Raw genomic sequence first — 22,760 nt, forward strand, 5'->3', positions numbered from 1 at the left:
CTGTTTATTCGGTTTATCGTGCTAGTTCTTTCAGTGCTTGTTAAACTTATTTTACATAATGGTTTTAAAAATAATAGTCCTTATTTCTGTCTATAGTTATAATTAATGTTTTACTTATCAAGGACATCAGTGTACAGTCACCATATGTATTTTGTAATACGTGGATCACAAGATAACTACTGTGGTTGAAACAGCAGGTCAGCTGTGTATGTTAAATCCATTGTAATTCCCATTTATTGTTTTTTTAACTAGCACTCTGTCTTATTATCTGTCAATTGCTTATTTCGTCATGCTGCCCGCTTAGTCTTGCCCACTCTGTCTGTGTATTCGAGCCTGAAACTGTCTGCTGTTCATTAAGTTAAGTATTGGTCTCACCAAGAATTTTTAATTATTCAATTTATATGTGGTTTATTTTAAAATCAGTTCTTAAATCTTTACGTAAAGCTAAGAAATACCGCCTAAAGGTGGTCTTTAGTGTCATTTCAGGTCACTATGCCGCAAGAATCGGTTGTATAGTTATGTATGGAATCCTTATGTTTTCACCATATTCAGGCAAATCCTAATACATCTTCACAGAAAGCTTGTTGATGGCCACCAGCCATTAATACAGTACACATCTTTCTGAAAGAAGAAAAATTGTAATTAAACTTCCTTATTAGTAAGAGTTTAAAATTTGGTTTTGTCTATACTTTTTGTTCCAGTAGTTATGTTCGTAATCTGTAACTGTTTATTGCCTTTCATTGTAGCCACATACGTCAGTCTGGAACGCCCTTTTTGGCCTCTAAACCTTCACCGCTCTTGTTCAGAATAATTTTGTTATCAGCTTGTACTCTACCTACCTGTAACTTTAAAGCTTTCGACCTACTGATGAAACGTGCCTTTTACTGATACTTTATTTGTGGTTCCAGTACTGTTTCACTCTCCAACGAGCTCCCTATTGCTTCATCATCCTTCCTCCGTCCGAGCTGTGTTCTGTCTATAATTACATCGTCGTCGATGGTTCAAGTGGTTCAAATGGCTCTGAGCACTATAGGACTTAATATCTGTGGTCATCAGTCCCCTAGAACTTAGAACTACTTAAACCTAACTAACCTAAGGACATCATACACATCCATGCCCGAGGCAGGATTCGAACCTGCGACCGTAGCAGTCGCGCGGTTCCGGACTGAGCGCCTAGAACCGCTAGACCACTGCGGCCGGCCGTCGTCGATGGGACGTGGTTAAACCATGATGTTCATCTTTCCCTCCTTGTTACAAAAGATCTGTTATTATGTAGCATAGTTGCTTCTTCTCCTGACCATACTTTCACATCTGTGCGTTGCGAAATGTTTTAAGCCGTTTGATGCAATGAAGAAAAATACAGGGTGTAGTTGCAATTTTGAGTGTCGGATAGAACGACCATTACAATGCATTTTTGTTGTTCGTGTTTGGTATTGTTACCAGAGCTGGTAGGATATATAAGGGTGTCAATAGAGTCAATGTGAATTTATCACTGTAAATACATCTACATCTACATGACTACCCTGCAATTCACATTTAAGTGCTTCGCAGAGGGATCATCGAACCACATTCATAGTATCTCTCTACCATTCCACTCCCGAACAGCGCGCGGGAAAAACGAGCACCTAAACCTCTCTGTTCGAGCTCTGATTTCTCTTATTTTATTTTGATGATCACTCCTACCTATGGAGGTTGACAGAGATTCGGCGTACTCGTTTGAGAGCCCCTGACAGAGATGGAAAGGGATATCATGGTGGATATCAATTTAGCCAGCTGATCAAATTGCGATACGACAGTCACCCCATGTTGTACCGCAGGGGAACGTGGGAGCAGGGACATTTGTCGTCAATGTTTCGGTCAATCACACCTATCGCAAGGGAGGGTCATTATCGCTTCATGTCTGCACCTGCCATCCGAGAACAGCCAAGAGTAGTAACATCCTGATCCATGTGTGGGCTGCCGTTTACACGACAAAACAAATGGCTGTCGTTAGGGTGATGACGTGACCGGGAAGCAATGACTGCTGATTAAGAGTGTCGGATTGTTTTCAGCAGTTAATCGCGGTGTGTGCATTTTCATGGCTGCTACGGGAGAGATCGCATTCTTCCCCCGTCTTGGAGAAGCACATTGGTGTTACGTCTGGTGTCTTGGTGAGGGGAGCCCCTGGGTATGACGTCAGGTTACAGTTGCCAGGGAACTCTAACGCCACATCGGTAAGTCGTGGACATCCTATGTGCTGATGTGTATCCTCTCAAGAACCAGCTACAATAGTTGTGGGGCAGCTTGCCTTAGGACAGGATACAACGGCCCTATGACAACCTGCCGAAGCGAATTAGTGCATGCACCCAGGCCAGAGGGTTGCAACCTGTACTGATATCTGGCCTCATGCTGTCAAATTATTTGCAAATCTGACTCGATTTTGTAATCACTGCAATAACATCACATTTCCTCTCTATCTGTGGTTTTCTTACTGTTCGACCTTTGCGTTTCTGAGTGCTTCACTTTTTTTGTCAGGCAGCACAAAACCATGTCGTGAATTTGACTTACACATCGAAAGTAAGTGTTTAGTTTGTCCCGGTTAGTAAGTTTCTATTTTCTGCGATATCCGGTACGGCCTTCCTCGCAACGAAAGGTGTTTTGTGTTCTCCGTTTCAGCAGATGCAATTCAATTTCAACTGGGCAAAGTGATGTTCGTCGTGAGTACGGCGCTGCAGCTCAAACAGCTCAAGGTTGTTTCTGCAAGGCAACATCCGCCGGTCACCACCACACTAGCGCGTACAAGTAAGAGCATTCCTTAGCAATGAGAAACGGTGGCTCGACCTTAATTGGCGTACGTATTTGAAATTGCATCATTTGCGTCCAGAGTTGCCCCATCACGTGGTTGTGAATTTCTTTTTGTTAGTCTGTTAATGGCTTTCTCTATGTGCCTTGGCTTCCATGAATTTTGAGTGAAACGCGACGTGGCGTCACATAGCAACAGAACTTAATGCAGAAGCCCAAAAATGCTCTTAATTGGCACCGGAGGAATTTCAATATTGTATGGACGTTTGTTCCCTAGAGGACACTTAAAACATTCGTGAAAGGAAAATGAAAATTTTGATCACAAACGTAACTGTAAAAGGTTTTACGTGCATGTATTTCAAAGATAAATTCTAATGAAATCGGGCGAGGCTTTAAAAGATAAATAAATATTTTACTACACATAATTTAAATATAAGCTAAGAATCCATCTTCATTCTTGCAGTCTTGTAACTTATGATGTGTCTTTGCCAAACATCCTGTATTTCCAAGCCCTTGCACTTCATGAAGACGATTCATACACTAGTATCTTTATCAGAAATAGGATTCCATGTATCACTTACTTGTAGTTCTGCCGAAATCGTAAACACCATAGTAATTGCTACTTGCTTCCGGTGATTCTTACTTTTTTCCGTTTAATGTTGTTTTTGTGGTCTTCAGTCCAGAGTCTAGCTTGATGCAGCTCTCTGTATTTGTCTACATGGCCAAAACTCTTCTTCTCTGCATAACTATCGAAACGTAACGGCTATTTCAGCCTGTTTAATTTATTCAAGCCTTGATCTACCTTTAATTTATGTACTCCTCACAGTTCCATCCATCAAAAAATTGGCGCGTCTTTGTTGCCTCAAGTGAAGTTCTGTAAAAAGATGCCTTCATGTAATTAAGATATGTCATAAATTTCTTTTATCCTCAATGCTATTCAGTACCTCCTCATTAGCTATTTGACCTACCCATCCATAAAACGCAATCAAAAAGATTATGTTCGAGGACCGTACGGTCCAGAATCGCTGTGAGAATCTGGCAAAATGGCCGTGAGCATTGACAACCATTCAACCGACGCACCAGTTTGAAGATGCCCGTTTGGTAGAACACCGTGTATTGCTGCATGAAGAACCCCTTAACTGATTGCTGCGCATCCCCGTCAGACAGGTATTGCCGACTCATTAAAGCATTTGTAAGGAACGTAAGTCCTGATAATCGCATGGGGAGAGATCAGGTTTACAGGGCGTATGATCGAGTGTCTTCCACTTGAGTTGACGCAAGACAGATCGACCGGCGTCTTGCGTCGAATCGCTACCAGCACGAAACTTGGGCCACCGTTTCAAAACGGTGATTTTTGACTGGCATGCTGGCCCCATACACATTTTTCATTCTCTGATGGACGTCTACCGGTGTTGGTCCTTCGGGAACCAAGAAAAGAACAGCAGCACCTTGATCCTGTTTGCGCGCATTTGGTAATAACGTCACCATTGTTCACGTTTCCGCATTTACCGTGCGCACGTTGGAAACACATTGATGCCGCACTGATCCCTTGTCTACATGTCGGTGATCACATACCCTCATCTGAGGGTAGCATATACTCTGCCGCAGCTCCCACAAACAAAAAACTTCTGATTGCCCCTTACAACGATCACCGTTCTTCTGTAGTACCACATTTATAAAGCTTCTATTCCATCCTTCTCTGAACCGATTGTCATCCACGTTTGTCTTACGTTTGAAGCTACACTCCAGAGAGGTACCTGCAGAAAAGACTTCCTACCACTAACTTTACATTCAGTGTTGTATTGTACTGTATCGTATGTTAAACGGGGGCCTAGAAACGACGGAGGGGCTCCGTCCCTGCCGCAGCCGCAGTGGTCCACAACCATACGACGAATACCGCAGTCCACTTCACCCCTCCATCGCCATACACCGAACCACTCTTTTAGCTGACATCCCCCCCCCCCCTCCCCGCCGGGAATGTCTCACACCAGACGAGTGTAACACCTATGATTGCCTGGTACAGTAATGGTTGTGTACGCGTACGTAAAGTACTTGTTTGCGCAGCAATCGCCGACTTAGTGTAGTTGAGGCGGAATAAGGGGAACCAGTCCGCATTCGCCGGGGCACATGGAAAACCCCCTAAAAACCATCCACAGACTGGCCGGCTCACCGGACCTCGACACAAGTCCGCCGGGCGGATTTGTGCCGGGGATCAGGCGCTCCTTCCCAGTCCGGAAAGCCGTGCGTTAGGCTGCACTGCTAACCGGGAGGGCTACATTCAATGTTAAAAATTTCTCTTCTTCAGAAACGGTTTTCTTCCTTTGACAGTGTGCGTCTTGTACCCCCTCTATCTCCACCATCATCAGTTATTCTGTCACCCAAAAAGCAAAGCAGGCTAATTTCAGTGTCTCAGTCCCTAATATAATTCCCTGAGCATCGCATGATTTACTTCCCTGCTACATTCCATTATCCTTGTTTTAGTTTTTTGAAGCTCATCTTACACTCTTCTCAGGATTATCACTTCAGCCGCTCTCTGACAGAATTACTTTATAACTCGCAAACCTGAAACGTTTTGTTTTTCCCCCATAGCTCAATATTGATAAGAAAACGATCCAATAGAGAATTCGCACATACAGATAACTAAAAAGACTCAAGTACTAGTGACAGACGTCCGAAGACATGACCACTAGCTGATTAGAATACGTACAGACGCTTATAAGTTTTGAAATTTTAGTGAAGATACACATTCGCAAATGTGTAGCTGAGTACCTACCACGCACTGCTTAAGGCGAGTACTTCAAGAGCATTGTTGTTCACTTCTAGGTATCGATCGCGTCAGCAAGGATGAATAGACTGGACAGAGAGATACGTTCATCCCATGTATGCTCCATGCGTGAATGTAACGGCAAGAAACCTTAGCTTGCCAGAAAATTAGAAATGACACGTGGATTACGGATGCAGATGTACTTCGAGACAGTTTACTTGAACTAAATTAGATGTGAAATGCGAGTCTGAAAAGGCCTCAAGTAAAACCGTTGGAAGAATGCAGGAAGCGAATGAGGAATGTAACGCGGAGCAATGTTGACAGTAGTCCCTACTAGCTATAACAGGAGAGCGAGATGTTCTGATGACAGCAAGTTGTGACAAATGACTGAACCGCGGTAGACGAGGCCTTTTTTGCCTTGAACTGAAATACATGTGCTAACCTAATCACAACCTCGTGATGTGCGACGTATGCGAAAATACAACGGTCAACAGCCTGCAGCAGAACTATTAACTACCCTCGCTTTGTTCATAGCGGTTGAAACATTCCTCTAAGAGAAAAGACAAAACAATTTCAGCTTCAGCGCTAAAAGTGAACTCTAATTTCAGCTTTCATTGCTTACATTTAACTATGCTCTCACAGACTACAAGAGCTGACTACCAACCGATGAGCAGTCCTTGTGGCACTCGAGTACAGGCTTTAGGTGGCATTTGCATGGACAACGAAATAAAGCGTACTGTTTAAAGGCAACGAGAACTTTAGTTCACATAGTCCACCAGTTGCTAACTTAATTCACTGTGTTGTCCGGAAGCATGCACAGACGAAGAAATAAACCATGGTGTTTAATTGAAAGGAAACGTTATTTGCGCACATACCTCCACCAATTGCTAGTATGATTCATTGTGTTGTCGGAATATGGATAGATACGCAGTAGATGAGCAGCTGGAATTAATAAGAAGTTCCCTAACGCTGTCTTCGAGATGGCCTTCATTATTCGATCTTCCGTCAATTACTCGCTTTTTATGCATCATAACAGTTCTCCAATCCATTTCGGTGACATTTTACGGGACCTGAATAGTAAGTTTCCCAACTTCAATCACAGTAAACCTTTTTATTTTCGCGGGCAACTTGCGCTCAAGTACGTTCACTTGTGTTAAAGAGGCAGTGATACGTTGTTAGCGTTATGAGTCTATGACCGCGTTTATAAGTTAACTCGTCGATAACGCATGTCAGGAATTGTGTCTTATCGAGTGACACGAGTTATGATAACATAACTTTTTTCCCTATACTTTCCACAGTGACTCCATGTTGTTGTGATCACTGAATAATATCTTCTTATCGAGAGAACAGAGTTGGAGAATTATCCTTTAAAATTAAATGGTGTGGAAAACTGTCGAGAATAATTACTGAAGGGTTACCTTTCATTAGGAAAGTGGATGCACTCAGCGACTGTATGTTCTTTGAAAGAACTGTGACTGACGCCCGAACAACAGGGACTTACATGCATCGAGAATAAAACATAGTGCATTGAGAATGGTTGGCTTCTAGCCGAACTCTGGGTTTGCATAAAATCTAAAAAGGACGACTGATTGCTGCACTCTATAATTTATAAATTATTGAAGGGGTTTCTAGATTGCCTAACATCGTATTTTCGAACCAATGTAAAAATTTTATTTCTTCATGGTACATCATTGTTTCCGTCCATTTGAAAGGTAGTTTACAGCCATGGTAGGAACCAGCCTGCAGTAGAATAATTCAAAGATTTATGCCAATGGCGTGTTACTTCTATTCTGAAGGTATTTGTAAAGAGTGTTGTCATGTGTAGAAGTGAAATGTGGACGATAAGCAGTTTAGACAAGAAGAGAATAGAACTTTCGAAACATGATGCTACAGAAGAAGCTGAAGATTCTATGAGTCGATCACGTAAGTAATGACGAGGTACTGAATAGAATGTTGAAGACAATAAATCTGTGGCATAACTTGACCAAAAGAAGAGATCGGTTGATATAACACAGTCTGAAACTGGATGGAAGTTTGGGGGTGTGGGTAAAAGTCGTAGATGGAGACCAGGACTAAGAGATGAATACAGTAAGCAGATTCAGAAGACCGTCGGTTGAAACAGTTATGCAGAGATGAAGAGGCTCCACAGGATAGAGCAGCATGGAGAGTTGCATCAAACCAGTCTTCGGACTGAAGACCATAACAACACAACTGGCCTACCGATTGTCTCTGTAACTCAAGAGTGATTTCTTCCGCTGGCTACGGGTAGTTCTTTCTTACAGCATTCTCTGGAATGCCGGATAGACACTGTCAGTCAGTTCTTGCGATCCACCCGGTCTTGGTTTAGCTTTGGTTCTTCCTTCGTGTATCGGTTTCACCATCACGTCTCTAACAGTCGATTTAGGTTGCTTTAGAAGGACTGAAACATACCAAATGGATTTGTTACTCAGGAGAAATCATCCACGTTCGAAGTCAATGAGGTCTCCTGACTGACAAATTCTGGCGTTACTGCTTTTCTACTGACGATACAATATTCCTGGCATCCTTTTATTCTGGCGGATGTCGTGACATCTATTCATCAGCTGCGCATTAATTAGGGGTGTCTGGACACTTTGGATCGGATAGTGTACACTATAGTGAGAATCTCACGTTCTCTACGACTGAGGTAAAATGTCTTTGTTGATCCACTAAGGATGTGGGACAGCGGCTGGTAAAATATTTAACAAAGAAATGCGTTAAACAGCCTTGAAAACTGAGAAGTTAATTTTTTGTTGCGCAACCAATTTCAGCTATTCAATATGGCATCTTCAGGCACCATACACCTGTCAAAAATTAGAGATATTGACATAATGGGGCCATCTGTTTCTCTATGTCGTGAATTCTCAAGTTTTTTTCGAAGGAAGCACTTAAGTATTCACGACATCCAGAAACAGATGGCCAGAGTATGCCAATATTGATAATTTTTAACGGATGCATGTGGGACTGAAGATGGCATATTGTATTGCTGAAACTAGTGTCGAAAACAAAGAAATTCTGAATTTGCACGGATGTTTGGCGAATTACTTTGTTAAAAAAGCGTTACTATGTTGTTTCATTTCATATCGTTTAGCAAAGTTACACTTAGATATTCAATCGACGTAACAGAGCGAGGATTACATGAATTTTTTTTCCACCTTAGGCGACTCATTACGTAAGGTTGTGGTGAATACTCGTCGTACAGGACAACGTATTAGATTCTGCTGCTCAAAAACATGTGAGTTACTCACACATTTGAGAACCCATTGCATAAGCTGGGACCTTCCTTCGCAATCTACGGTGTAGCAGTATTTTATACGCTCTTCAGAAATTTACGTCTCCTTGTCAGCCTGAATCCATGGTTCGCAGGATATTTGCGTGAAAAGGGTGTCTGTGTTTGGCACGAACGATGTTTTCTGAATCCCAATGATTAACGGTCAGAAGCCTCGTACTCTAGGTAGCTCGCTATATTCGAGCTTAGAATTTACTCTACGGTTCTACATCAGACGTAGGTCAAGGATATTTTACTGTAATTTTGTGAATCTGTTTTTTTTTTCGCACCATATACTACGTTTTGAGCAACACTTCGTCCACGTACATTTATGTCACATGTATTTCAACCATATACATTTCACGTGTATTTGACATATGTAACACATATATTTCATATGTAGCTGTAGGGGATTTCGACCTGCAGTTTCATCTGAATCCGGAGGAAACACACAGTTCTGACTTGGTAAGATGTTTCACAAAAGTTGTGGTCAAGAATTCAACTTTGAAGATGTAGAAATGGAACAAATACTTTTTTACTTGTAACAGGGTAAGTATTTCACCTCATTTCTGCACATTCACTCACATTCCAATCTTTCCTTAAACTTGTGCTTATCGCTATGGTCCAGGGAATACAATAAAACTTGCATTTTCACCAATACTTCTAGGGGTAGCAGGGGTAACTTACCCACCTATGTACCAAGTTGGGTTGAAATTACTCCAGGCATTCCGGGTTAAGATTTTATATCACCCATTCTCATCTCAACCCTCAGACATAGCGGTGCTAAGAGTGTTTTATTCTCACAGCATTTTTCCTCCAAATATCAAGTGATTTCTTTAGACATTACAGAGGTATAGTTATATGTAGCTATCTTTTCACTAGCCCCTACCCCTTGCCAAATCCTACGACTGAAAAGTCTTCAAGACTGTCACCAATGAGCCCAACGACTACGAAACCTATGGTGTCTGTTGTTACCGAATATTTTTACATGCCATGGCTTTTCGTCTATTCTCTCACCCCTCAAGTTGGTAGGGGTGTCTTACCCCACACTATTTTTATACAGATAATAACTAAAATAAAACTAATAATGAGACATGTAATTACGAAATTTTTGTCAAAATTGCCACAGACATTCCTAAATTATGCCTCAGTCTGACCCCCAACACAGATCCCAAAGGACCATAGGTGATTCTGACCTCAATAGTAATTCTTTTCACACAGTAAGTGGTAGGTGTACCAAGCTTGGCTGAGTTCAGTCCAGTGGTTTAGGAGCAATTTTACGCAGTGTGATTCAGATGCCCCTAACGCTGGGTTTTATGCATCTCGCAATGCTTTTAAATACCCCTCACAAGAATTTTATGTTCTCTTGTTTGCGACATACAAACTATTAGCTTATAGAAAAAATGAACAATACCGTTTTTATAGAAGATGTAATGTAGTTAAATTTTGTACTGGGATAGGTTTTCGCTAGAGGTCTTAGTTTTCGAATTCCCAGTACAAAATTTAACTACATAAAATTTCCTACAAAAAGACCTTGTTTATTTTCCCATAGCACTAATAGATTGCACATAGCGAGTGAAAGAATGTGAAAATCTCGCACGTGGCTTTTGAAGGTTGCATAAAATCCAAAGGCAGGGGCAGCTGAATCATTGTGTATTTACTCCTCGTATAGATAGATGGGAGTAAGTAGATAATTGTTCCAGTCGTTTGAGACTATTCGATCTGTGTGAAACTCACTGTAGTTGTGAGCTTACTGATTTTCAATTGGACCATTTGCTTTTCAGCAGCTTTGGGCACTTATTTCCATGTAATCCATTTGAGAGTCCCTATTGTGGTCAAACATTGGTAACTATGTATGATAATTTTGTATGAATGATCTTGTACAGTACATGCTAGCATTTATGGTGGTGGTCTTGTACTTGGCTTCCATTACCTCTCCACTGCCTAAAATATGTGGTTTTTGGGAAGTTATGACTCACGTGTACACATATGTAATTTGAATTTTAAAACTATAAGTATTTTGTTTGGCATTCGAGTGGTAAATCTGAATCCACAGATTAAACTTCAGTTTAATAATAATTATTGTGGAATAAAAAATTGAAAGAAAGTGCTGATATTCAAATACATAGACTGCCCCAGTAAGGAAACAAGATACCTTTCAGTTTAAATTTCTCTTACTCCCAATTTCAATACGCAAAAACGTACAGCACATAAGAACAAAGCAAAATTTATCGTTCATAGGGGAGTTTAGTGTGATACAAATTGAAAGATGGAGAGACAGGTGGCCCACCATTACAAAGCTGGAATAATATGCTCAGATTGATATCCTGGTATATCTACAAAAAATCCTTCGTAACAACACAATAGGGGATAACAATATGTTATACGTGTGATCTGAAACGTAATCATTATTTCGTCCTTTCACCCGCAAGCGCATCATGCATTCGGTAAAAATTTGCTCCAGATCTTTCTCCTCTTGACTGCTCATTTTGAACACAAAATCAACGTAGGAGCAACCAAAACGCACGAATCATAGAAAACATGAACGTCAGCTAACGGTAACGAAGATTTCGAAAAAGAGCGAATTTTTCCAATGATAACGCCACTACTATCTAGCAGAAGCAACCAAGCCTGCAGACATGATAGACGTCTTCAGGTGCCATAAATACACATTTGACACCACGAAAAATCATCATAATTGGCGTGACGTTATATTACGTCCGCGTCTCATTGCCATTTTTCCCAAGCGCCTTCATATTACGTCAGCCGTTCTACGTGTTAAGAATTTTGCTTTCATGTTGCTGTATTCTCTTTGCGCTCCAGAAATGTCAATGAGTGACTGAATGAAAGCTTTAAGTCAGCTTCGTAAATTTACGTACGAGAGAAATTTTCTAGGGTTTTCGGGAAAATCTTTTGCTAATTTATAAAGCGGACGAAATTATACAGGGTGGCTATAGACAGTATATAAAACTTGTAACGCTATTGCAGGTGAGGTTGTGCTGAGAAATAATGTTAAGATAAAAATACGATAACTTGCGCCGTTTCTGTGTTGCTTAGGATTGAAGTTACCCAATCATGTTGTCGTACGCTCAAATCCTTCAAGTACTTGCGCACCATAAAGTGCGGTAATGCGCAGACCTCTTGGGGTCCATACGCTGTCACTTATTGAAAGGCTCAATACTAGTTAAAACTGAGCCTTTTTCATAAGATACAGCTTTAAGCTATGACAAAAAAAGCGCTACGTTTGTTCGATTTGGGGAAACCAAACAAATAACGCATATGTCGACACCAACTTTGTCAGGCTGCTTGGATTTGCACGCAACGACCTGATTGTTTTCTTAACAATTATTTCTCAGCACAAAATGTCCTGCTATAACTTTATAAGCTTTTCAGACTGTTTCTATCCACCCTGTATTAAGGCGCATAGCTCTGTCTGTACACGCAAGAGCTTCTAATATTGCCCCATCAGCACTGCTACGCCCTCAAATAGTAAAAGAGTCTCCACGTTCTCAGCATTTTCTAAATACTGTTATTAAACCAGTGTGCCTCTTTCTCACCCTTAATCTACTTACTGGGGACATACTTCTTGAAAGACCGACTGATGATAACCATAACACTACTCTCAATTCTACAGTAATAATATTTTAATTAAATGCTGTTCATTCGTTTTGTAAGCAGATGGCTAACAACTGTTTATATTTTCTGTCAAGTAGTAAGCACCGTGTTTGACATAACATAGTGGACTCTATTCCCTGGGTCTTTACTAGCACTATTGATGAAGCCTAGTCTGTTTGCAGCCTTGAAATGTCTTTCGTCATTATTGTATTTCATTATGCGAAGCTGCAGTCATAATAGAAGAAGTGTTTGCTGTCGTTGCTGTCTGTGCATCAGTTCATCTTTCGTAAATATAATGTATAGGGTCCTACTCTCCCCCCCCCCCTCCCCCCCCCCCAAAAAAAACAATACAATTGGTTCAAATGGCGCTAAGCACCATGGGATTTAACATCTGAGGTCAAAAGTCCCCTAGACTTAGAACTGCTTAAACCTAACTAACCTAAGGACATCACACAGATCCATCCCGAGGCAGGATTCGAACCTGCGACCGTAGCAGCAGCGCGGTTCTGGACTGAAGCGCCTAGCACCACTCGGCCTTATCGGCCGGCAATGTGTCCCAGACCTCTAACGTCAAAATTATACTGGCATGTGGGGACACTGCTGATTTTTAGATAAGAAAGAAATGATCGAAACGAATATTTCAAGTGGTACGGCAATCTGAATGAGCAATGCGTGTGTTGTGTGTCTTTCTAGGTTGCTTATGTTTTGTAACAAACAGCAGTCTGTCACATCGACGTCGGTAGAGCTACATGAGAAAACGACAATCATCTGTAATGTTTTCACAGTGGAATTTACCACTGTTTACAGCCCACGACAATCTGTAGAGGGTGCAATATTACTTGTTATGTCTTTTAGAAAAATTAATTAAGGCTTGGAAGTAAGTACTGCATTGAATAATTTCAAGTAACGTTAAAAAAAGGAAATATTTGAAAAATATGAAAAGCAACGCACGTACCTCTTCTCAGCCGTAAGATGATCAGTGCTAGATAGTCATTAATAGCACCTGAAAGAGAATGAAATAGGATGGATAAGTGTACAAGAAATCTAAAACACGCATTCATTTGAGTACGAGACAAACTTGTGATTGGGAAAGAACATAAATTAAAAATTTTTCGGGTTGTCCTCTGCTGTGTAGTGACGATGTCTAAATTCGTTTGCGAGAATCAAAAAGTTGTGTCTCATCCTATGTGCAGTCTCATTACTTTTTAGTATAACATCCACATTTCTGACCAAATAGTGAATTATTTAAATTCCGAAACAGGTCATGAAAATATGAGACGTTTTGAAACTTTTACTACATGTATCTGAGAAGCATCTCTTTCTTTACATACGTTTCTAAAAGAAAAATGGTGACAGATTTCAAAAGAAACTCATAAAAAAGTGAATTTGATATAAAAGAAAAATGGTGACAGATTTCAAAAGGGAGTTAACTCATAAAAAAGTGAATTTGATATATTAGCGTTGTGACAAAAGTTAGGATCAGTATTAACAAAATCTTTACTTCATTTCATACTTTCAATGGTTTTACATGGAACGGGAAATACACTCCTGGAAATGGAAAAAAGAACACATTGTCACCGGTGTGTCAGACCCACCATACTTGCTCCGGACACTGCGAGAGGGCTGTACAAGCAATGATCACACGCACGGCACAGCGGACACACCAGGAACCGCGGTGTTGGCTGTCGAATGGCGCTAGCTGCGCAGCATTTGTGCACCGCCGCCGTCAGTGTCACCCAGTTTGCCGTGGCATACGGAGCTCCATCGCAGTCTTTAACACTGGTAGCATGCCGCGACAGCGTGGACGTGAACCGTATGTGCAGTTGACGGACTTTGAGCGAGGGCGTATAGTGGGCATGCGGGAGGCCGGGTGCCGTACCGCCGAATTGCTCAACACGTGGGGCGTGAGGTCTCCACAGTACATCGATGTTGTCGCCAGTGGTCGGCGGAAGGTGCACGTGCCCGTCGACCTGGGACCGGAGCGCAGCGACGCACGGATGCACGCCAAGACCGTAGGATCCTACGCAGTGCCGTAGGGGACCGCACCGCCACTTCCCAGCAAATTAGGAACACTGTTGCTCCTGCGGTACCGGCGAGGACAATTCGCAACTGTCTCCATAAAGCTGGGCTACGGTCCCGCACACCGTTAGGCCGTCTTCCGCTCACGCCCCAACATCGTGCAGCCCGCCTCCAGTGGTGTCGCGACAGGCGTCAATGGAGGGACGAATGGAGACGTGTCGTCTTCAGCGATGAGAGTCGCTTCTGCCTTGGTGCCAATGATGGTCGTATGCGTGTTTGGCGCCGTGCAGGTGAGCGCCACAATCAGGACTGCATACGACCGAGGCACACAGGGCCAACACCCGGCATCATGGTGTGGGGAGCGATCTCCTACACTGGCCGTACACCTTTGGTGATCGTCGAGGGGACACTGAATAGTGCACGGTACATCCAAACCATCATCGAACCCATCGTTCTACGATTCTTAGACCGGCAAGGGAACTTGCTGTTCCAACAGGACAATGCAAGTCCGCATGTATCCCGTGCCACCCAACGTGCTCTAGAAGGTGTAAGTCAACTACCCTGGTCAGCAAGATCTCCGGATGTGTCCCCCATTGAGCATGTTTGGGACTGGATGAAGCGTCGTCTCACGCGGTCTGCACGTCCAGCACGAACGCTGGTCCAACTGAGGCGCCAGGTGGAAATGGCATATCAAGCCGTTCCACAGGACTACATCCAGCATCTCTATGATCGTCTCCATGGGAGAATAGCAGCCTGCATTGCTGCGAAAGGTGGATATACACTGTACTAGTGCCGACATTGTGCATGCTCTGTTGCCTGTGTCTATGTGCCTGTGGTTCTGTCAGTGTGATCATGTGATGTATCTGACCCCAGGAATGTGTAAATAAAGTTTCCCCTTCCTGGGACAATGAATTCACGGTGTTCTTATTTCAATTTCCAGGAGTGTATATACACTCATCAATTCAATAACTTTTAGGTTGTGTGTGTTGAATGTCCTATGGGTATGGGATATAAACGTATTTCATTTAGTATTCTATTCATTGACTATTTCACAGGAACAGGATGCAGCATACGCTCGCTTTTCAATAATAACAAACATTTCTACACTGTTCATCGAAAAATAAGTACATGTAAACTGAAGGTGGGATTACTGCAGTCAGCCTCAGCGTGTCATTAAGCGGAATCAGCGGCGACGAGCGAAAACGTGTTCAGAACCGGGATTCGAACTCGGGATCTACGGCAGACGCAGTGGTTACCGCACCTGCCTAGTAAGCAGGCGATCTCGGGTTCGAATCCCAACCGCTACACATTTCCGCTCGTCGCCACTGATTCCGCTTAATGTCCACGTTGCATCTGACAGCAGTGATCCCCCCTTCAATTTCTATATAGCGTTTGACAGCTGCTGGATCTGCGTGGTGTCTATTCTTTCGAAGGAACAGACATTACGCATTCAAATCAAAAAGGAAAATTTAACAACGTCTATTTACAAGAGTCTAAGTGCAGCGATCAGCGACGTTCTTTCATCTTCTTATGATCTGTGTCCAACGTGATACGCGTCAGTCCATGGCCATAGCGAATGACCTTCATTCGGCCGAGGCTGGTTCAAATGGCTCTGAGCACTATGGGACTTAACTGCTGAGTTAATCAGTCCCCTAGAACTTAGAACTACTTAAACCTAACTAACCTAAGGATATCACACACATCCATGCCCAAGGCAGGATTCTAAAGTGCGACCGTAGCGGTCACGCGGTTTCAGACTGTAGCGCCGAGAACCGCACAGCCACCCCGGCCGGCTCGGCCGAGGCGCTAGCTCACTCCACATACTCTATGGAATTAAATGTTATGGAAATATTACGCACGTATATTAACTACGTAACATAAAATGTAAAACGCAATAAAATTTGGCACAACTTCAAATCAAACTTAAAATCTTTTTTCTATTGATGAAATTTCGAAACGCGTAACTCTTAATAAAGAATTGTGCACTCAAGATTTTTTCCATATTTCCAAGCAGTGCCACTTGCCTATACAGTGGATGTATTTATCCAACAAGCAATGCAATAAAATTTAACGTCACCTGTGACTACACAAGCGATTTGGCTACGCTGCTTATGTACTCGCCAGCTTCGGAAATCAGGTGACGAAGCATACGTAAAATTCATGTAGACAGATAGCATATTGGCTGCCGGATAAAATAATTGATCAGTGCCCCTATCATTAACAGCCACTCTCTCTCTCTCTCTCTCTCTCTCTCTCTCTCTCTCGCTCTCTCTCTCTCTCTCTCACACACACACACACACACACACACACACACACACACACACACACACACACACACAATTACTGCTAGAAACTTTCATTAGGAAGCATTCCAGTGTGACAGTTACTTTCCCTACTGGAACCTATAAACTTTCTGTAGATTTCCTGACATTCGTAAAATAACACACTTAGTCTAATATTTACTTACTATTCACAGTACTGCTTAATCACGCTCTCCGTACAGTCTACAAAGTTATACCGAGATCATCATGCTTATCTGACCTTGAAATGTATTCCCTCAAACTCAATAACTGTTCAGGTGGGTATATTGTATGAGCAATAGAAGTGGGTTAAGAGATATTTCTATTAAAATCTTATTTATCAACCATTCCATAGGAACTGGGTGTGTTGCATGTACTACGGAATTTGGCTAATTATATTTCTATTAGTATTTATTCATTGACCGTCGCAAAGGAACATGGCGTAGGAAACAGTCGCTTTTCAGTAATGTAATTTTTATTATGTCTCCGTTGGAACGGACGTAGTAGCTCTAAAGCTCGTGGAATGATTAGCAGTCTAGTCCTAGAGATCTATTTTTTAAGTGTTTTTAGTATGTTTTACTCTAATTATTGTGTCAAATATATTTGTGGATTAGGTCAAGATCTTTACAGATCGTTTCATTTCTTGTTTGTTCGGAAAACAGCAGTAAACCTCTTGCTAGGACTAAATCCCTAAATAAAATGACTTTTCCTTTCGGTGAGAAACTCACTTTAACGGTTACGGGTACACCAGTAGCCAATAAACTATTATCGCTCTCAAGAGAACATAATCTAGGCAAATGTACAAAAGACAGACTTCTATGGGTGTGAGATTTATCATTACTTTTCCCTTCCATATAAAAATACCGGACGACACACACACTAATTTAATCAAGATGATAACTTCTCATTGACCATCGTTTGCGAAGATCGTGTGTTGTCCTAAGATCCTTAAAACTGAAGCGTGCCTGTAACTGAATAGAAAAGAGTTCAACTACAGTTGCATATTCAGACATCAATAAATATAGTTTATCCCGCTGAAACACATACCCCTATATGTATAAAAATAATATAAAACGTTACTTCGCAAAAATGTAGTGGTCAGTCAGGTTAAATACGCAATGAGCAACGGTATGAAGATGCGGAAGGCAATGGAAACCAATGCATTAAAGGTTCATAACCTTTATCCACAGGACATGAAAAAGTGGGATGACTAGTCATCTCTCGGGTCTCCGGGAAGGGAGTGTCAAGGGGAAGTCACTATAAGAAAAAGACTGAACAACGAACGAAAGCATAACGTTCTACTAGTCGGGGCGTGGAATGTCGAAAGTTTGAACCTGCTAAGGAAGCTAGAAGATCTGAAAGTAATATGCTAAGGCTCAATGTAGGTGAAGTGGGGATCAGTGAAATGAAATGGAAAGAAGACAAGAATTTCTGGTCAGAAGAGTGTAGGCAGAAAATGGTATAACGAGAGGAGGATTTGTTATGAATCGGAAGGTAGGACACTTCAGTCGTAGAGTAGTTCTCATCAAAATCGACAGCAAGCCGACAACAATACTTCAAGTATACATTTAGACGTTATTAGCAGAAGTCGAAGAGGTAGACCAATTATATGAGGATACTGAACGAGAAATTCAGTAGTTTAAAGGGAGATGAAAATCTAACAGTCATGAAGGATTGAAATGGGATTGTAGGTGAAGAAGTAGAAGAAAGGGGTATACGAGAATATGGACTCGGAAGTAGGAATGAGAGAGGTGAAAGACTAATTGAGTTCTTCAATAAATTTCAGGTGGTAATATCGTACACTGTAACCAAGGATCAGAACAAGAGGAGGTGTACTTGGAAAAGACTGGAAGATGCAGGAATATTTCAGTTAGATTACATCATAGTAAGATAGAGATGCTGAAGTCAGATACTGGATTGTAGGGCATACCTAGCAATTGATATAGACTCAGATCACAATTTAGTAATAATGAAAAGTAGGCTGAAATTTGAGAAACTAGTCTGGAAAAAGTAACGCGCAAGGAAATAGGATAAGGAATTGCTGAGATATGAAGAGATACGCTTAAGTTCACTGACTATAGATACAGCGATAATGAATAGCTCAGTACACAGTTCAGTTGAAGAGGAATGGACCTCTTAAAAAGTTTCACAGAAGTTGTAGCAAAAACGCAGTTAGAAGAAACAAAACTGCGAAGAAAAAATGGGCAATGGAAGAAATACTTCAGTTGTTCGACGAAAGAACGGAGACACAAATACTCTGGGAAATTCGGGAATATGGGATTACGAGTCACATAGGAATGAAACATATAGGATGTACAGGGAAGCTAAGGCAAAATACGAGTAACTAAATGAAAAATGTACAGAAATTGGAAAATGGATGATTTCTGGAAGGACTGACTCAGCATTAAAAAAAAACGAAAAAAACGTAAGAACGTTATTTATGAAAATACAAAGTACAGTCACCAACAAACTTTACATATTCACATAGTCCTTTACCTTTAACCCAAATGAATACAAGCTCATTTACAGATATTTTTCTCTTATTACGAGTATACAAAGACAGTGCAGAAGGCGACATATAAGCTGATTTACCAAAGTCTTTATTTGCAAATTCTGCCATATGGTAAGTACGATAGGCAATAGTGTCTCTATCAATAAAACTTTCAAGTCCTGGTACTTTAGGAACTCCCGTACCTCCACGCACAATGGCTACAGTGAGCCAACCATTACCATGATCGAATGTATCATTAATGTCAATACTAAAATTAAGTCTACAACCACAGAAAACACAAAGTCGACAAGTGCAGTAGCAGCAAACTCTTAACTGGTATGCGATTCTTCTTGTCTCCAGATGTTGTGGCGAACTCTATGTTCTCGATGGTTTGCATTGAACGCCGACACGATGCCTTACAGGAGAATTCGTCGCCGTTCTAGACAGGCAGTTTATAAAACTAATCTAAGGACATCATACACATCCATGCCCGAGGCAGGATTCGAACCTGCGACCGTAGCAGCAGCGCGGTTCCGGACTGATGCGCCTAAAACCGCTCGGTCAGAGCGGCCGGCCTTTCTAGGCATTTTTACATGCTCACTGTGCGCTAAGAACTGACTGTCAGACGTGACATGATCAAAGGGCATACCAGAGACACTGTCCAATACAACTATGCAAAGCTTTATCGGATTCAAAACTGTTAAGGCTTTCGTGACCACTTTTTGACAAACTGCCTATTGGCTCCTGTCTAGGGTTCTTCGACCGACGTTCATCTAATGTTTTTACTGACGTTTCGCCAGCACGAGTGGTTGGCATTGTCAAAGCTTCACCCTCCATTGATGGTGGTGAACTGGAGCCGAGCTCGCGGCCGTAGACTATATGTACCTGGTGCGCCAACGTACGAGGGCTTCTCCGAGGTCATTTCCGGTGCGGTTCTCCTCTTCCTACCTGCGACGGTCGTTCGCTGCAGTACGGGAAGCGAGGATCCGTTTACTTTAAGGCTTTCCTCTTTCTTGTTAAAACTGTTCTCGTGTTTTTGTATTTCTACAGCTTCTCTCAACAAGCGCGTGTGATAGTGCTTCTCTACAGCCAGAAGTGGTCGGTCTCACTCAGTGCGTGCTCTGCCACGGCCGATTTGTCCACCTGCCCCAATCTGCAATGTCGCTTATGCTGTTTGATCCTGGTGTTAACTGATCTGCCAGTCATTCCGACTTACACTTTTCCACATGCGAATGGTATACGGTATATTCCCGACATTGCAAGTGGGTCCCTTTTCTCCTTCGGCCATCGAAGACAGTCTGATCTTCCTCCAGTTCACCACCGGCAATGGAGGGTTAAGCTTTGACAATGCCAGCCACTCGTAGTGGCAAAACGTCAGTAAAATCATTAGATGAACGTCGGCCGAAGAACCCGAGACAGGAGCCAATAGGTTGTGGTTTCTATTTCGAGACAGATCGGACCTTACTTTCGGAATAAGCCTCGTATGTTACCTTAGCAAATATGATACCGAAATTTCATTACTATATATTGATTATTTTTTTGTATTGCAACTTTTTCCGTTCTGTGTATATTGCTATGTAAATTCTCATCTACACACGTCTTCATCTACGTCAAACTTCGCAAGCCTTCCAACGGTGTATGGCGGACGATACCTTTGATACTTCTGTTATAGCTTTCCTGTTCCACTTGCGAATGGTGCGTGTCGGTGAGCTTCTGTAATATCTTTAATTTCTCTAATTTTCTTGTCGTTATCATTTCGTTATATGTATGTATGTAGAGGAAGTAGTATGTTGTCCGACTCTTTCCGGAATATGCTCTGTGTCGAATGTTCGTAGCAAACCTCTCCATGATGCACAGCTCGTCGTATCTCTTTTAGTGTCTGCCACTGGAGTTTCCTGAGCATCTCTATAACGCTCTCGAGCCGACTAAACCGTCGCATGACCAAACTCTCTCCGCTCCTCTTTGGAGCTTCTCTATCTCTTCTATAAGACGTGCCCGATAAGGATTCCATGTCGATAAACAATACTCAAGAATGGGTAGAACAAGCGCCTTGTAACCCACATCCTTGGAGGATTAATTGAATGTACTTAAGATCATTCCTATAAGTCTCAGTCTGGAATCTACTTTTCCTACTATTTGTTTTATGTGGTCATTCCACTTAAGGTCGGTCTCGATAGTTTTGTGGTAGATACTGTTTCCAGCAATTTGTCATCAATACTGCAGTTGTACAGTAGTGGACTTCCTCCTCAAAGTATACCCAGTATGTTATATTTATTTGCGTTTAGGGTCAACTGCCAGAGGTTGCACCATTATCAGTCCTCTGCTGGTCGTTCTACAAATCGGTACTGTCTACTAGCGTTGCTACTTTCTTATAGACAGTCGTAGTATCTGCGAACAGTCTCAACTTTCATGATCTTACGACGCTTTCTTCTAGATCATTCACATACAATGCAAACGGTAACAGTCCCATCATACGTCCTTGGGATACACTTGAAATTGCCTGTATATCTCTAGATTTAGTTTCGCTAAGTGCAAAGTGTTGAGTTCTATCTGTAAGGCAAATCTGGTCCTTTAATCGATAAGATCGTATGTTTTTTACTAAGAGACAGTGTGGGACGGTAACAAATCTATTCCTGATGTAAGAAATACGGCAACATCCTCGTTGCCTCTGATGGGGAACCGAGCTAGCTGAGATCCGCAGGATCCCTATTTGCAGAATTCATCATGACTTTAGAGAGATTTTAGTTCTTCAAAAGTCATAATTCTTGAACGTGAAACGTGTTCTACAACTCTACAACGAAATAGGCCTTTAATTATGTGACCGTTCTTGAAAACTGCAACGACCTGCGCTTTCTTTTAGTCGCTGGGTACCCTTCTTTGCTCCAGCGTTCTCGATCTGAAGCCTTTCCACTACTAAGTAATTGTAGTTACTTTTCCATTCCGCAATTGGTTGATAGATGTCATGTACAATTTTGGTATCTGAATCGATTGTGAGCGAGCAGCGATGTTGTAAGGTTATATTGCACAAGTTAGGTGATTATCTCTGATCTGCATGAGAGCACAATGGAGCAATGTTAAGCAGTGTTAGAGTGAGGGAGCAAGATAATGTTAAGCAGTGTTAGTGTGAAGAAGCAATGGCAATGTTACGTTTCAAATGTAAAGTCAAAATTTATCAATGTGTTTTATCAACATGATTGTATCAAGACTGTAACGGAAGCTGGTTTGTGAAGGATGAAGTTTAATGGAAAGTAGGAGGTAGATATTATAAAGATGTTACGTTTCAAGCTATTGCTGCGACATCGGACTAACCTGGTTATTGTACTAAGAGCTGCTAGATTTGAGAGGTGGGAAAGTGTATTGTTTGGATATTAAGACTTTCATTAAATTTATAATCCGCCATGAGCACTTTTTCACAGTATACAAAAAAACTTAGTGTTGTCACTTATACGCATATTATATTATTTTACCAAACTTTCTCTTACTATTTTAATTGATCATGGAACC

At 41.8% G+C, this 22,760-nt stretch overlaps 1 protein-coding gene across 1 annotated transcript in view; it reads right to left on the minus strand.

Moving 5' to 3' along the window:
- The window catches only part of LOC126278905 (orexin/Hypocretin receptor type 1-like), a 1,200,512-nt gene that overhangs the window by 931,248 nt on the left and 246,504 nt on the right, over positions 1-22,760 (minus strand). Inside the window, exon 2 of the mRNA XM_049979179.1 lies at positions 13,402-13,449. The gene's annotated coding sequence lies outside the window, so the exon portion shown is untranslated. The remainder of the gene's footprint in view (positions 1-13,401; positions 13,450-22,760) is intronic.

Source organism: Schistocerca gregaria, chromosome 6 (assembly GCF_023897955.1).
Source record: "Schistocerca gregaria isolate iqSchGreg1 chromosome 6, iqSchGreg1.2, whole genome shotgun sequence".
Lineage (NCBI taxonomy): Eukaryota > Metazoa > Arthropoda > Insecta > Orthoptera > Acrididae > Schistocerca > Schistocerca gregaria.